This window comes from Peromyscus californicus, unplaced genomic scaffold (assembly GCF_007827085.1).
Source record: "Peromyscus californicus insignis strain IS unplaced genomic scaffold, ASM782708v3 Scaffold_16__1_contigs__length_79575227, whole genome shotgun sequence".
NCBI classification, from domain to species: Eukaryota; Metazoa; Chordata; class Mammalia; order Rodentia; family Cricetidae; genus Peromyscus; species Peromyscus californicus.
The window spans coordinates 23,392,688-23,409,701 of NW_026294458.1; the positions used below are offsets into that span (position 1 = coordinate 23,392,688).

General features: G+C 41.6%; 1 long non-coding RNA gene across 1 annotated transcript; it reads left to right on the forward strand.

Moving 5' to 3' along the window:
- The first annotated feature begins 641 nt into the window (after window positions 1–641).
- On the forward strand, window positions 642–13,281 carry LOC128112036 (uncharacterized). Its single transcript, XR_008218823.1, has 3 exons — window positions 642–1,782; window positions 2,265–2,338; window positions 10,092–13,281. It is a non-coding gene; the product is annotated as an uncharacterized LOC128112036 (long non-coding RNA).
- Window positions 13,282–17,014: the final 3,733 nt, after the last annotated feature.

Here is a 17,014-nt window from a genome sequence, read left to right on the forward strand (position 1 = left end):
GTTTATTTGAAGACAAGTTTTATTTGAGGGTGTGTGCACATGAGTGTGCATGTGTCTTTTTGCCATCCCAGGCGTTGTTGAAGACAATGAGAACTGCTTAGAGTTGCAGCGTATCCAGCAACAGGCTCACAGGCTCTGCTGGGCTCAGCCTTCTGACACCCTGAGCAAACAGTACACTAAAATATCACCCATTATGAGTTCCTCCTATCCCTTCCTTCTGTGTTGTCTCTCCTCTCTTGCATCCTGTAATCTCTTCCCCATTCTCATCCTGATCTTTTCTTATCTCTTTCCCTCTTTTATGCTTTTATATATAAAAGAAAATCAATCAGATACATTTTAAAAATGCTTGTCTCATCTGCTTTAGGTTAATACATCTCTGTGTTCTCCAGCTCCAGCCCCACCTTTTGGTTGGTTCTTTCTCTTAAAAAGGAAGAGAAGTGGATTTAGTTCTGTGGTCCAGAGTGAACTGGACAGACTTGAGATGTCACTGAAAATCAGCTCTCATGTATTCCTTAATATGCAATTGAATCTACTGCTATTACAGGTGATCTCTCTCTCTCTCTCTCTCTCTCTCTCTCTCTCTCTCTCTCTCTCTCTCTCTCTCTCTCTCTGTGTGTGTGTGTGTGTGTGTGTGTGTGTGTGTGTGTGACTATGTGTCTATGTTGAGGGAGTAGGAAGGAGGTAAGGAAAGCAACATGAAGTTCACACCATCTGCAGTGGTACAGAGAAGTAAGTTCTTGGGGGATGTAGCTGACCCTGGTCTAGTGTTTAGTTTGCTCTTAGGCTAAATGGCAAACAGGAAGCACTCGGCCTCCTCTCTGTGTATTCAGTGCTATCCATTTCATCTACTTTCATCTCAGCAAGGCATTGAGATGTTTTACTTCAGAGCAGAGGCTGAGGCTTTTTGTTAGGGCTGTGTTTTATGTGCTTTTGAAGATGCCAGTGGCAGAGGGCCCAAGAGACTGTCATCCTTGGATCTCACGCTTAATGGCTTACCTCCTTCTTAGAGGTGGCCCAACCCTGTGGGAAGATCACTTTCTTCCCTGCTCACCACTCTGTCTTTTCCATACATACACATATTTTTGCTCTAGAGAATTTATATAGTCCTTATAGAATTTGAGGGTCTGAAAATAGTTTAGAGTTTTGTTTCAATGATGAGGATACTAAATAAAGAACTTGCTCATAAAACGTAAACTTAAGGTCATTGCAGAAATTGGCAACAACTCTTAAGGACTTGGTGTTCTCATTCAAAACGTAGACTCTTAATCCAACAAAGTTAATCACAGCGACAGCAAAGCCAACAACAATAGTGATAATCACTGTTAGTAACTCAAAGTCCACATCGTCAGGCATTGTGCGGGGTGTGCGACATCATACCTGATTCTCTCAGTACCCCCATAGGGTTGGGTTATTAGTTGTTATTCTAATTTTAGAGATAGTGGGTGCTCAGAAGTATGTAATAATATAATAAGATAAGCTTTAATGCAACTCAATTCAAAATGTGTTATACTAGGACCACCTTGGACCAGCTAATGAGAACCATTTGTAAGTTAGCATCTGTTGTATTTCAAAAACCATGGGCGGCGGCCTTGGCCAAAGGGCAGACTGGAAACTCACTGGTACCATGCAGACAGCGCTCACGTGGAGGATTTTATTAAGGGAAGGGAAGAAGAGACGCAGAGTGCACCTCTGGAGATAAGAGAAAAAGACGGAAGAGATGGGAAAAGGAGAAGAGAGGAGGTTCAGACACGACCTTGTGGGAAGAGAAGAAGAGAGAGAAAGGTAGGCGGAGCCCACCTCCTAAAGGGGCCTTAGCACATGCACAAAAGAGCTAGCAAATGGGAGGGGCGGCTATGTAGCATGTCATTGTCAGGACCCCAAGCAGGCCAAGGTACTGCCTGCTTATTGGCAAGGTTCCCAAGTGGCAGGCCAGGTAATGTCTAAATGCTAATAGCCTCCCCTCCCAACCCAGTGTTTAGCCAGTAACTTATGTGAAATCAGCCAAGGCAGACATATTTGCATCATAGAATTTTGCAAAGGCTGCCTATCAAGGCTTGTTTTTCTTTACCAGTGAGTTGATTTGTTAAATGTTTACCACCATACTGACATCTATAATTGTCCATTTATTTGTGTGTCTATTTGTTTATTTATTTATTTGAGTTGGGGGGGGGGTCCTCACCTATCCTAGGCTATTCTTGAACTTTCTATGTGCCATGACTGACTTTGAATTTATGAAGCTCCTGCTTCCCCCTCTACCTCCTAAGTTCTGCGATTACAGGCGTGGACCACCACGCTGGTTTATGCAGCACTGAGGACTGTACCCAGGAATTCATGAATGGTAGGTGAGCACTCTACCAACTGTGCCATATCCCAGGTTCTAGAATGACTTGTGTGTGTGTGTGTGTGTGTGTGTGTGTGTGTGTGTGTGTGTGTGTGTGTGGTTTTTTGAGACAGGGTTTCTCTGTGTAGCCCTGGCTGTCCTGAAACTTGCTCTGTAGACCAGACTGGCCTCAAACTCATAAAAGTTCCACCTTCCTCTGCCTCCCAAGTGTTGGGATTAAAGGCACGCACTACCACTGCCTGGCCTAGAATGACTTTTTTAAAATTATTAGTTATTTTTTCCCATTTATTTTACATCCCAACTGCAGTTTCTCCTCTGTCTTCTCCTGCTGTTCCCCCCACCCACTCCTCTCTCTTTCTGTTCAGAGAGGGACAGGCCTCCCATGGGTGTCAACAAAGCATGGCCCATCAAGTTGAGGTAGGACTAAGCTCCTCCCTTTGTATTAAGGCTGAGTGAGGCAACCCAATGATCCTATGACAGCACAAGAGAACAACCTTAAAAATAACTTTATGAAGATGAGGTCAGTGAGAGGTTCTGTCTCTAACACCAGGTAGAGAGCAATTAAAGGGGCACTGAAGTTTGGCTTCTGACCTTTATATGGACATAGGACATCTTCTCTCTCACACATACACACACACACACACACACACACACACACACACACACACACACACACACACATGTGCGCATGGCGGCGGGGGGGGGGGGGAGAGAGAGAGAGAGAGAGAGAGAGAGAGAGAGAGAGAGAGAGAGAGAGAGAGAGAGAGAGAGAAAAGAGAAGGGTTGTCTCTTGTGGGCAGGGATAGTTATCCAAACATAAAAAAAAAGATGCCTATTATCCTGAGAAAATAGAAGGCTAGGAAATACTCCATAAACAAAATCATACTGGCCAATAGAGATCATTGCCAATGAAATCTGCATGGACCTATGCCAGTCATCAGAGGGATTATGATGTCATTTCCCACATCCAGATGTGCCCTTCGGTCAGAAGTACAGTTCGACACAAAAATTTACCATTTCAAATTCCCTCTCATATTGCTTCAGCCCTTTACAAGGTTATGACTAAAAGCAGAGCTATCTGCAATAATCATTTATGAAATTACATGCAAATAGAAGAAATCATGTCCAAATTGAGGAAAATGACCATTTTTTTAAAAAAAGAAATTATTCAATCCTTGGAAAATAGCTTTTAAAATAAGTGACATACATTGCTCACTTTTTTTTTTCCTTTCTGGTTAATGAGGAGCAAAATGTGCCCTCAGGAGTGGGAGCCCTAGAGTTCAAATGATCAATGCAATTGGAAATATTTCTTGCCCTGCATATTGAACTTCAAACCTCAGGAGGAAAGATTTTATTGTGCTGTTAGAACGTTACTGCCTAAAGGGCTCTCTTGTTCTAGGAAGAATTGTTAAAATTAAGAGTAATTACAATACAAATCTCATCCAAATTTTCCAAAATTCCAGAAAGAATGGTGGGTTAGTCTGAAGGTGTGAACTTATTTCTACCCTTTTCAGTGTCTGGATTTATCATTTACACGCTGCCTTTGAAATAGAATAATAGAACTCAGCTTAATCTTGCAAGAACTAATTATTGGCATGGAGATGTACTCACAGCACATCTTGCTTTTAACTTGCTTGTAGCGTAACCTTTTCTGCTTAAGCAGCTCCTCCAGTGACATTATCACCATCTCACTGTGCTCATTCTTATATGGGATTGCAGCCCGCTAGGAATTGGAGGAGGTGTGTCTGCTTGACTTGTTTTGTGCTAACATAAAACAATCAATGGCTCTGGAGTTTCCAGCCTCTCTTCCCCTTCCTTCCTCTTCCTTTGGTTCCTACTTTCCTGTTCTTGCCAGGTGTGAGACAGATGGTCACATGGTATTAGATAAACCAGGGCCCCTTCATCCAGCTCGTGCTTTTCTTCCTCACCCTGTGCTGCTGCATTTTCCTTGCTATGGAGGCGGTCAAGAAGAAGTATGTGGTGGGGATGGTGACAACTGATTCTGGCCTGCTTTTTCCTTTGGGTCTCCCTGACCCACTCCAGCTAATGTACAGGGCAACGGCCACGTACGTTGTTAAAATACTTAAATATTTTGTGCTGGTTGATAAATAACGACTGCTCAGAGTCCCTTAACACACAATGACTCCATAATGGCTTCTTGTACCTCAATCTGAGGCAACCTGGATATCCTTCCCCACAGCCAGTGTGATTGATTCCTGGCACAGGACTGGGCCTTAGGAATTAGTCTGTGATTTTTAGAACCATCTTTATGCTTTATTTGTTTTTCTCTTGTGTGAACCGAACTGAACCCCTGTATGTATTTAGAAGAGTAGTCAAAATAATATCTGTTGATACTGTATAACAGCCCCTTTCTCCACCCACCTCCACAGGCCACTCTATCAGCCATAGGCTATGAGGATCTTATTAGAATCCTTGGATCTTCGTGTCCAGTTGTAAGATGAGGAATCAGCATTAACCTTGTAGGGTTGTAGAGATGTTCATATGAACTTCTGGAAAACATGATTGGCATCGTACTTGACAAGTTAATTCAGTGTCATTCATCATGACTATGTTTTTTTTTCTATTGGTTTAATGGTTGGAGGACCCTGCAGTGTGTTCATTTCTATCCAGTTGCCCAGTTGTTTGGGTTGAGATGTCAATATTAAGTATTCTTATTTCCTCTGAACTCTGACTCAAGTCTTCTTGGCAGAGTTACTCCAGTGTCTAATACAGTTCAAGTTGGTTATAAGTTTATATCGATTCTCTGTGGCAATTCAACAACCTTCTACTTTTCAGTTGGTTCTTGCAGTCTACCTACAACTCCATTCCCACACACCAGTCACCCCTTCCTAGCGTTCATCCATTTCCGTTCTTCTGAACGTCTTTCTTTTCTCTTGATTCTAATTTTATACTTTTCAGGCTTGTATCCATTCTCCTTGCCTCTGAAAACTGAAAACAGGTGGTCTCAATAATGTCTTATTTTGTTGGCCTTTAATGAGATTTAGGGTCTCTAGTCCCTGCTTTTAGGACTCATTTTCTCCATTGTTTCTTGGGAGCCTTTTCTCTACAATTTATGTGACTCAGAGGCACAGACTGAAAGTCAGACAGTGACCAGAAGTATCATGCAGGGCTTTTAAAGGCCAAACATTCCTTGGGAGATTACAAAGAATGTGGACTTTTCAAAATATGAAGGCAAATGAGATAAAGACTTTTAAATCAATAAGGAAAATAAGAATGGTTGCTTAAAAAATTGCTTTATCTTCACATCTTAGACTTATTCAAGGTATTTAGATTAGATTTGCATATTAATTTTTTTTTTTTTTTCGTTTTTCGAGACAGGGTTTCTCTGTGTAGTTTTGCGCCTTTCCTGGGACTCACAGAGATCCACCTGGCTCTGCCTCCCGAGTGCTGGGATTAAAGGCGTGCGCCACCACCGCCCGGCCGCATATTAATTTTTTTAATGTATCACATTAACAAAATCTCAAACGTCATAGTCAAAACAAAGATGGACAGATCATCTGCCAATATATTAAATGGCTCATAGAAATAGATGCAGTATTTCAGAAGACTATGCTCTTGGGGTCTACCTGCTCTGGGGGTCAGAATTGCAATGACATCTGACTGGGGAGGCACCTATTTTGGTAAAATATCTGAAATAATGACAATATCAGTAGTAGGTTGGAAATAGTTACTTAGAGAAGCATAGACTCAGAAAGTTTCCTAAAATGTTAATTTGATGTGAATCTATCCCATAAACTCTTAAGAGCATGTGTGGTTGCTCTATGAAGCCCCTTTTCTCTTCTTTGAGCTGCAGAAACCTATGTGGTCACGAATGCAGAAGATGTTTTGGTCTTGGCCTGGATCTTTTCCTTCGTGTTCTCTGGTTCTGAGTTGTCACTGTTTTAGTTAGGATGCCTTCCATCACAGGCACCAGTTACCTGATTCAAACTCATCTGCTTCTTGTCACTGAACATCTTCAAGGAACCCTGTCTCCACACTCCTTGATTCAGAACTCATGTGGAGTCCACAGCCCTGGAATGCCCTTCATCTGCTCTTGCCTCCCTTTCCCAGGGCTACTGTTGTTCTAAGCCTGCCTCTTACTAATAATAACACTCTAGGTCATCTTCAGAGGGAACGAGAGCTGAAGTATTCTTTGAATGTTTCTGAATAAGTGCTGTTAATTGGTTAATTGATGAATATGGTATGGACCTGGCAAACAGCCCTATGCTGATTACAGTAGCCAATCAATAATAGAGGATTAGGTGTGCTGATTGCCACTACCTCTGCTTGGTTACATGGTCCATTCTGGTATAGAACTGTAGACAGAGTCACTGAAAGTACACCTGCTAGGGTGGGCAAAGTGTATGCTCAAATAAAGAAAATTTTTTATTTATTATCTTTTGGAGGGGATATGTGCTGCCAGGATATCCTTTAGCTACTGACTCATGTTCTTATTCCATTTCCTTCTGTGCTATCTCAGAATGGACAATTGTTTTTATTAGTAATTCACTCTCACAGTAGACAATTTTCTGTGACTTAGGACCACTTGAAATTTAGACTCTTACGTGTAATGCTACACAAACTATGCTTCTATGTTCTTAGTTTTCTGCTAATACACACTACGAAACATCATACCCGAGGGAGCTAGAATTCAGTCTGTCCAGGGCAGAGACCTCATGTGTCTAACTCTCTGTTTTGCAGCCCGTGGTGGTTAATCTTCATTGTCAACTAGATCAGACTTGGAATTACCCTAGTAGACACACCTCCAGGTGGGTCTGTGAAGGCATTTCCAGGAAGTATCCACTGAGGGCAATGAGACAGTCCCCTACAGTGGGTGGTACCTCCCAACAAGCATCACAGCTATAAAAAGGTTCAAGAAAAGTCAGTGTTTCTTGTCTACTTGCCTTAGCTTATGGCTGGTGAGTGTGCCCATCTCCGGTGCCTCTGCTACCCTTCTCCACGGACATCATCCAGCTTTGTGGTCTCCGACTGACTGTGTTCAGTGACTCTCTAGGAAACTCCCAGGCCTTCAGCACTATATTGGGACTACTGAGACATCCTGCTTTGGGGACTGGGCGTCTTGTGGGTTCTGAGCATCAACAGTGTGCAGACAGTCATTGTTAGACTACCTATCAGATGGAAGCCATTCTAGCAAATCCCATTTATAATATGTAAACGTTCTATCAGTTCCATTCCTCTAAGGAACTCTGCTGAGTGTGCACACTGTAGTACTTAGTGTGTTTAGCATGTGTTCACAGTGGTGGCTTCTTTTGAGGAGTCCTGTGACAGTAGTGCCTCTTGCTACCCTGGAACTGTGCAGTTGTAGTGTCTTTTCTGGAAAACCCCTGGATGTGGAGGAAGGGTCAGTTCCCTAGAGAGCCTTGATCTTTGAGGGAGAGCTACTTTAAAAAGAGTGTACTTTAAGTGGAAGTCATCAACTCCATGTTATTCCCATGTCTCAGACAATAGATGTTTCTCTTGCTGGCAGCTCCTCCGGGAATTTCCTGCTTAACTTGCTCATACCCATTAACTGTGAGCTACTATCAGCTGGCTTTCATGTCCATCGCTGGAGAGAATGGCTCTGTAGTGACACTGATAGCTTTTCCAGACTGGAGGGCAGGAAGAAAGTGGGACTTTGCACTTCTGAACCTACGCCTGTAAACACCGCCATTTATACATTGTGTGCCAATTTTACTGTTTAATATCATTTTCTTCCCATGTAACAATCAGAAAGCAATAAAAGGACTGCAGAAAGAAGCTAGTGGGTTTTATCCAAGGGCTAGAAATAAATTATGTTTCTCAGAATTCTGATTGTGTAGACCTCCTGATTGGAAACTCCAGAATGAGTCACAAAGCAGCCAGCTCAGGAATTACTTTGCATCTTGTTTTTTCTTTCTGCTCTTCCCTTTTCTCCTCTTCTTTTTCATTGTCACTTTCTTTTTCTTTTGCTTTTTGTTGCATGTATGGTGTTTATGTGTGAACATGTTTGTGTGTTTGTGGAGCAGAGATGCAACCTAGGCAGCCTACCCTGTCCATCTGGGATTCAGTCTCTAGACTAACCCCTTCCTGTTCCTAAGCTCTGTACACTGTTCCTGTCTCTCCTTCTGGGGCTCAAAGGCCTCTCCCCCAACCCTTTTCTTTCATCATGAAGCAGGTTGGATGAGAGATACTCGGTAGCACATCTTATACCCTACCATCCAACCTACCTTACTGACACCCAGGTGAATGAGTTTATATATCTATAGCTATATATAATATAATAGTTAATATAATTTAATATGTTATATATTAAATAGAATTAAATACTGGCAATGTGTATAAAGAGCCAACTGTCTACATTAGCAATATATATAATATAATTATATATTAGATATTAAATATATAATACATATTGATGAAATATAGACAGTTGGCACTTTCCTTATACACGTTGCCTGTATTAATAAGCATTTATACATGTTTCTATGAGTTTTTCCATTTAATTTTATTTCATAAGAACTTTTACATTTTTCTTCACAGTCGATACTGAACACCTACTCTCTGCTGGATGTTGATGTTGGCTCTTTTAATGGTCCTGTCAGATGATGGACTTTGACCTACTTTTCATTTATACATGTGCATTTCTCACAATCTCTCCATTTCTATAAAAAGGCAATTAATGCATTTGAAGATATGTCCTTTTCCACATCTTTGTTAGATTTCAACAGTAGAATTACTGAGTCAAAGAGCATGGATATATTTATGGCTGCTAGTATATATTATCACATTGATTTCTAGAAAAATTCTATAAACTTACACATCTATGGCTATATTATGAAACCATTAATTTCACTAGATCCTCACTGGCATTTGTTTTTATCATGTAAGAAAAGGGTAAGGGCCACATGGTGGCACACACCCGCAACCCTAGCCCTTGTGAGGTTGATGTAAGAGGAATCTCAAGCCTGAGCCTCATCAGGGATACATAGCAAGTTGTAGGCCAGTGCAGTCTACATAGTAAGACTCTGCTTCAGAAGCCAGAAACCGAAACCAAAGAAAAAGGCTAAAATGAAAAAAAAAAAAAAGCATTAGGTTTCTTTTTGTTTATTAAACTGCATTTTATTGTTTAACTGGGCAAGGCTGGACATTTTTCTATAATGTGTTATGAGTCTGCATGTGAATTAGTGCAGCACGTCTGTAACTCGTGGTCTTAGCAGTGACCTGGCCTTTCATGCTATGGTTTTTGTTCTTTCCTGGGTTGCAGGCTAATAGAACAGTAGCATTGTTGCATCTACTTCCAGGATGATGTTAATGATCTCTTTCCCTTCTGTTTAGCCAGCAGCTGTGAAGGAGCCAGGGCACCAGCAAACAGGAACTGCCGGCCAGGAAAAACCCACAGAGGCAGGAAATCATCCTAAAAGGGTGAAAATTGAGAAACCACCCCTAGTACAGCTTGTTTCCAGGATACGGTAGTGCCTTCAAGCCTCAGCAATTATTCTCTTAGAATCAATTTGGTGGTTCTTAAAAGAATAGATTTTTTTTTTTAACTTGAAAGGGGTTCAAGAGAAAAAGATAAAAGCTTGGAAAACATTTAATTTTGGTTTATAAAGAAGTCATTCTTCACCACCGAACAGGAAATATCATTCTTTGACACTTTTCTACTATTTTGCACCAAAACAAACAGTCTCCTTTTAGGCTACACACTTTTGTGTTCAGATGGATACAGAAACCTGTGGAACAACAGGGCTAATGCTATCTTCTTCATTTGCAGGGAAAAGAACACATGGGGCTGCCATGCTCCTTAATGGTAACGATGTTTGGTGCCAGTGGGGTTGCTGTGCTGCAGGGAGGGGAGCATCATGGAGGACGGTGAAGAGCTGCTGCCTCAGTGGTTGAGAGATGAGTGTCTGTAGCCGGCTGTTTCCAGGCATGAGTGCAGAGCTCTCCCTCCACAGCCCTTCCTTTTTTAAAAATACTTTTTTGAAAGCATAATAAAGTTTAATATGCATATGTAATATGTCTATGTATGTAGGTTATGTGTATGATTCTTTATAGAGTACGTAATTTTCACCTACCCGAAATATCATTTGCTATGACTTACTGATCGCAAGAAACTTGTTGAGCACAAAATATCGAAGGTGTGCTGCCACTTTATTAATAGCATAATAATCGATAATGTAATAATAGGTCAAGAAGTCAATAGTACAAATATTCATGAATTTTAAGTAAAACTATAAAATAATGCTCAATTCATTTTAGCAACTAAATTTGCTTTACTGTTGCTGTGATAAGATACCATGACCAAAAGAACTCTGGGAGGAGGTTTATTTGGCTTTCCAACTGGATGGTGAACTCCAAGGTTGCTCGTCTCAGCTCTGGGACTCTGCATCCTTGGCATGCTAACAGAAGGTGCTTAATATCTCTCATGAAGGGCAACTTCTTTTTTTTCAGTTTTTCAAGACAGGGTTTCTCTGTGTAGCTTTGCACCTTTCCTGGAACTCACTCTGTAGCCCAGGCTGGCCTTGAACTCGCAGAGATCTGCCTGCCTCTGCTTCCTGAGTGCTGGGATTAAAGGCATGTGCCAACACTGCCAGGCTGGCAACTTGCTTTTTAAGCCCTACAACTCCCTCTACCCCTCACCCTGGGACAGTGGCCTGCTATTAGTATATTCATCCAGCCTGATGTGATCATGTATATTCAGAAATTCTCCTATTCAAAGTATCACGAGTCTCAGTGTCAGGATAGTTGGAGTCCTACTCCTCTAAACTTTTCCTTTGTGAATATCAGAACTGAGCTACAAGAGCCTTAAGCTGTAGAAGCAATGAGTAAAGCTAATAAGACAGTGTTGAATAAATGGTTTTCCCCCTCTACTTCTGGTAGGAAAGACTAGTACAGAATGACCTAGCAAAAATGTGTTGGAACTAGCCCTTGACCTCGGGTTTTTAATGAGAAGTAATACAGGTAGGTTTAAAGTCTGACTTCAGCATTATAAAAGATGACATGTATTCATCGGTTTATTCATGGACTGCATTGTGTCTGTTACACACTCATTGGCGGTGCCAAAGGGCTCAGCGGATGGTGCGGAAAGACAAAATGAGATGAGAAGCAATCAGAGCCTCTATTCAACTAACCAACCTTGAGTGCTTCCAACCACTGGCTCTTCTGCGCTCTCAGAGTGGCCATGCATCTTAAGACAGCTCCCCGTGACCTTCTTATTAAATGCTAACTTGAATACGCTGGTCCTATTTCTGTCAAGTGAAAAGCCACAGGAAAATTGCAGTTCTTTTCCATTCTATGTCCTATAAACCACCACTTGGCATTCCCTTTTGTCTTTAAAATCTTAGCTTGAATTTCTTCCTCTGTGAGGCTCTCAAGAGTGATTTCTTTTACTGTGTGAGTATAAGCTTGCACTCCTAAAATTGTGTGTCAGGACACATATTAAACAGAGATTCTAGAGTATACTATGAAGCCTCCGTAGAAAATCCTGAGGTGGGTGAGTCAGAAGATAACACTGCTTAGTGACTGCCTTGCCTAGTTTTCATGTCAGTTTGACAGAAGCTACAGTCATCTGAGAGGAGGGAACCTTGACAGAGAAAATGACTCTAGAAGATTGGTCCGCAGCCAAGCTTCTAGAGCATTTTTTGATTAATGAATTATGTGGGTGGGTGTTTCCCATTGTAGGTGGTGCCACACCTGGACAGGTGGTTCTGGATAGTATAAGAAAGCATGCTGAGCAAGCCAAGAGAAGTGAATCAGTAAGCATCATTCCTCCTTGGCTTCTGCTTCAGTTCCTGTCTCCAGTTTCCTGCCTAGAGTTCCTGCCCTGACTTCTTTTGATGATAGACTATCATGTGGAACTGTAAGCTGAATGAACCCTTTCCTTCCTGAGTTGGTTTGGTAACAGTATTTTGTGACAGCAATACAAACCCTAACTAGAGATAATGACTGTATAGTTATTAGGGATTTGTCTTTGTTGAACATTTATTGTGTGCTTTAGTTATTATCTCTATGTATTTTTGATAGTGAGTAAATACTTCTATCACCACTCATTGAATTTATATAATTATATTGTTATTGAGTAAATATAAGTGTGTATTATATATGTATTATGTAATTGAATAATTATTTGTATCATCTATCATATTGCAATGTTTGATGGTTTTTTATTGTCTTCAGTTCTTACCTCTGTACATGGCACACAACAGGATCTCTATAAATAACAGTCCAATAAGTGAGAGGAAACAAAGGAAATAAATTTGATGATGTCAGAGACAAGGTTAGTGTTTGTACTATTCTGAAAGGTATGACACTTATCCCATGGTATGACACTTATTCTATAGTATGACATTTATTCCATGCTTTCAGGGAAGTTTTAGGACCAGTGGATTCATCTAGCGCGCACACACACACACACACACACACACACACACACACACACACACACACATAGCGAGATGCTAAGAGGTAGGTGAAGCATTTAATCCATCATGGAATCTCATTCAGTTCAGGATGTAAATGACTCAAAGGTTTTAGGTAGTTTCTGAAACTGACAAAATGTGTTAGACACCGCCCTCCCCAAGCCTGTGTAAGCTACAGGACTGAGGAGAGATACTCTCAGACAAGCTGAGCTGCCTAGAGATGATCAGACCAGCTGAGGCACCTGGAATAAGCCGAGACAAGCTGAGCTGCCCCAAAGACTCAAACCAGATCAGCTCCTGGAGGCCAAGAGAGCTGCCTGGAAGAACTCAGACCAACTGAACTACCTGGAAATGGCGCTTTCCAACCTGTTGAGCAGTCTTCACATTGTGCAGTGCACTTCATGTTTCCATCTCTCGTGAGCTGGCACCCATGCTGGGGAAGGGTTTGGTGATGAAGCTGTTTTCAACTCCATAGGCTCCTTTAAGTAACTCTTATTCCCATATTTCTACATGTAACCCCAATAAAGCTCAGTGATTCACCAAGTTGTGCTTTGGGTGGTATCCTTAGTGTGGTCTGTCATCAGTGATTTGAGTTACATAGACATTTGTTCATGTCTCCCCAGAAATAATGTCATGCAGTAATTTATGTGTGTATGTAGGGGGTCATTGTCCAGTTTGCCCTAAGCTTCCATATCATAGTTAGGGAAGTAAAGGCCACTCAAAATCTGCCCGCTCCTTTTTGTCCAAGTGGAAGCTGTAGGAGGGAGAAAGTAGATTGGTCAACCAGATCAGCTAGGTCCTTTCTAGACCTTCTTTATCATCTCTTGGTCCTCAAATCAATGATGATTCACCAAAGCCTGTTAGTGTAGTAACAGGGAGAGCCCTGACTTCTGAGACTCGTTTTGAATGGTTTGAGATGGTTAGACCTAATGGTTCTGATGTATTCCTAGAGCCTTAAGTGGCTGTTTAGCATTCAGGCTGCATACAGCCAGTGAGAGTTCCCAACAGAAAAGGGAATTAACTGTTTGGTGTGTTTTAATAAGTGAGTGAGCAAAGACCATGTGAATCGATTATCAATTTGGCTAACTTTCTAGCGGGGCTTGTGTGGAAGAATTAAATGCAAACAGACTGTGTGTTTACCAAGGAGGAATGCACCTTGAGGTGGATATTAGCATGCTCAAATGTGACTTTTGTAACACACTGGATTCTTTGCCCACCCCCCCCCCCCCCCCCCCCCCCCCCCCCCCGCCTCCTTGCAAAGTCATGAGTGTGTATTGGAAATAGCAGTAGATTACTGTAAAAAATATAATCAGATACGGGGATAACACATGAAGAACCTCTTTCTCTAAGTACATTTGTGACCTCTTTTGACCTTGAGACTGGTAGCATCCTTCTGTTCATTAACAGGTCATTGCCAAAGCCTCTGGCTTCAAGGACACTCGAAGAGGACACTGAGTTTGTTCTAATGCTGGACGTGGCAGCTGTGCTTAGGTAGTTTCATTTCTCCCATGTGAGCTGGCTGATTTTCATCAACTTGACACAAACCTAGACACATATGGGAAGAGGGGATCGTAACTGAGAAAATGCCTCCATGAGATTGGCTTGTAGGTGTGGTGATTCCCTACAGGCTTTACAGCAGGCAGGGGAAAACCAAAAACAAACAAACAAACAAACAAAAAAACAAAAAAAAAAACAATCCACAAAGAGAAAAGAATGATACTCAGCCCAGCTGATTTTTATTGTAACTGATCCTGGACCAGGACTTCTAGAGTCTAGCCCACATCAGTTTACTTTAACCATATTTAAAGCACAATACAATTTTTGAAAAAGCATTCAGATAACAATGAACTCAGTCCCAAGTACACAATAATTTAAGACATGTTTACATTGATGTACTTACAAAATACATCTGGCTTCTTTCACAATGGGTACTGTTGACTCAGAGATAGTGCTCAAGATTTAGGGTCTAGGAAGTTTGACTGAGGTAAATATAATGCCTGTGGGTGTCGGGATTGGCCTGGCCCTAAGATAACATAGAAGTCACTTAGGCTGTTGTAAAGTACAAGTGACATCCCTCATAAGAGTAGATTTTATGATCTAAAAACAATGCTCAAGATTCAGGGAAAAAGGTCTTGGATAAATATGTAAATAATAAATTTATGTTTGTACTTATCCAACACCAGACAGCAGAGGATCACCAGGTTGTAAAACGACATCATTCTTAGCATTCCAGGAAGAGCAGCTTCTCTCCTCATTCCTTTCAAGAGGTAAGCTGTTACCTGGCTTCTCCAGTGCTTATCTGTGTGCACAAGGCTCTTTGCTCTCTACTTGCAGGCAAGTCTGTTGAGCAATTTTTAAAGAGTAGTGACTGATGTGGGAGGGTCCAGCCCATTGTGAACCACTGTGGAACCAACCAAGTTCCACCCTGGGCTGGTGGTCTCGGGAGTTAGGAGAAAGCAGGCTGAGCAAGTCATGAGGAGCGAGCCAGTAAGCAGCACCCCTCCGTGGACTCTGCATCACTTCCTGCCTCTAAATTCTTGTCTTCATTCCTACCCTGACTTCCCCAGATAACGGACTACTGACTCTAAGAAGAAATAAGCCCTTTCCTCCCTAAGTTGCTTTGGTCATGGTATTTTATAACAACAATAGAAACCCTAACTAAGACATCATCGACTTGGAGAAGAGTGGAATATACATGGCACCCAAACTATCTGTGCAATAGCTGTTTCTTTTTAAACATTTTTATTGGCATATAATTATTGTACAAAGTGATGGGCTTCATAATAACATCCTAATATCATGTATTTTGAGGAAATTCTTCCCCATTGCCCTCTTCTGTCCTTCCTACCTCCTATTAGCCCCTCCCTCTTCCCAAAGTGCCTCTCTTTCTTTTATTTTCACTTCCTAGTCTTTAGTGTCAATGGATAATTGTTCCTATTTCATCCCATTTTAAATACAATATTTGATGAATTCTTTATGGATTTTGTAATGTACACAATACACTTAGATCACATTCATCCCTAGTCTTCTCCTTAACTCCTTCCAGATGAACCATCTCACTATCCGACCTCTTTCCAATTGGGTATCATTTTTTTTTTTTAAATAACACACTGAATCTCATTTATGCTGTTCATATACTCATGGATATGGGGCCACCCACTAGAGCTCTGTTTATTTACCAGAGGCTATACTCACGAAGAAAACTGATTCTCCCTTTCTTAGAAGACATCATCTGTCAATAGCTCTTCAGCTAGGGGTGGGGGGCTCACGAATGTTTCCCTCCCCTAAGCAAGAGATGTTTCTTAGATTTGAAAACTACCACACAATGATTGATTAAACACACACATACTTTGTCTAGCACTGCTTTGGGATTGATATAACAGAGGTGATGAGGGAATGAAGAAAGGACAGAGAGATAGACACATGTACAGCAAAGCTGAGATTGGGTGGGATGTTCTTGTCCAGGGGGAGATGCATCAATTACGTAACCTGGAAACTCAGTTTGTTTTACACAGCTGAATCAAGGAGGCTGGGTTATTGTGTACAGCTGAATAAGGAGGCAGGTTTATGGTGCACAGTTGAACAAAGAAGCAGGCTTAGCTAATTTCAATAGGAGGTTTCTGCAGGGCAGCAGTCTTAAGCTGTAGTCCTCTGGAAGGAGTTGTAGTTGATTTTTGTACACACTGGTTAGTCATTTGTCAATAATCATATTTGAACCAGAGGAAGACTTTCCCATGCCTCTGAGCCTTACTAGGGGAGGGCTTTGCCACTTCCATGGATCTGAGGAATTGGTGTCTTTGGCATGGTGTCTATGTCAACAACACCTGTTCACTTGAACTTCATCTGCTCCTTATACATTCACTCTGGATTTCTTCCACTCCCCACACACAAACACATACACACACATTGCGACAGGGACTTCTGCAGCCCATGAACTGGGAGTGTCATTGAGGAGGACCTTGAGCTTCTGATCCTCCCACGTCTACCTCTCAAGTGCTGAGACTCTAGGTATGTACCATCTCATCTGGTTTGTACAGTGCTAGGGATCAAACCCAGGGCTTCATGAATGCTAGACAAGCACTCTACCAACAGAGTCATATCCCCAGCCCCCAGCCCCCAGCCCCTACTTGTAATAGCTAGACTTTACGCTGTGGGGCTCTGTGGGTAGCTAAAATTCCGCAATTATAAAATGAGAAATTGATGTCAAAAGACAATTATGATCCTTTACACAATGGAGTGTTGCACATTACAGGTGTTGTTTTATGTATTATTTTAG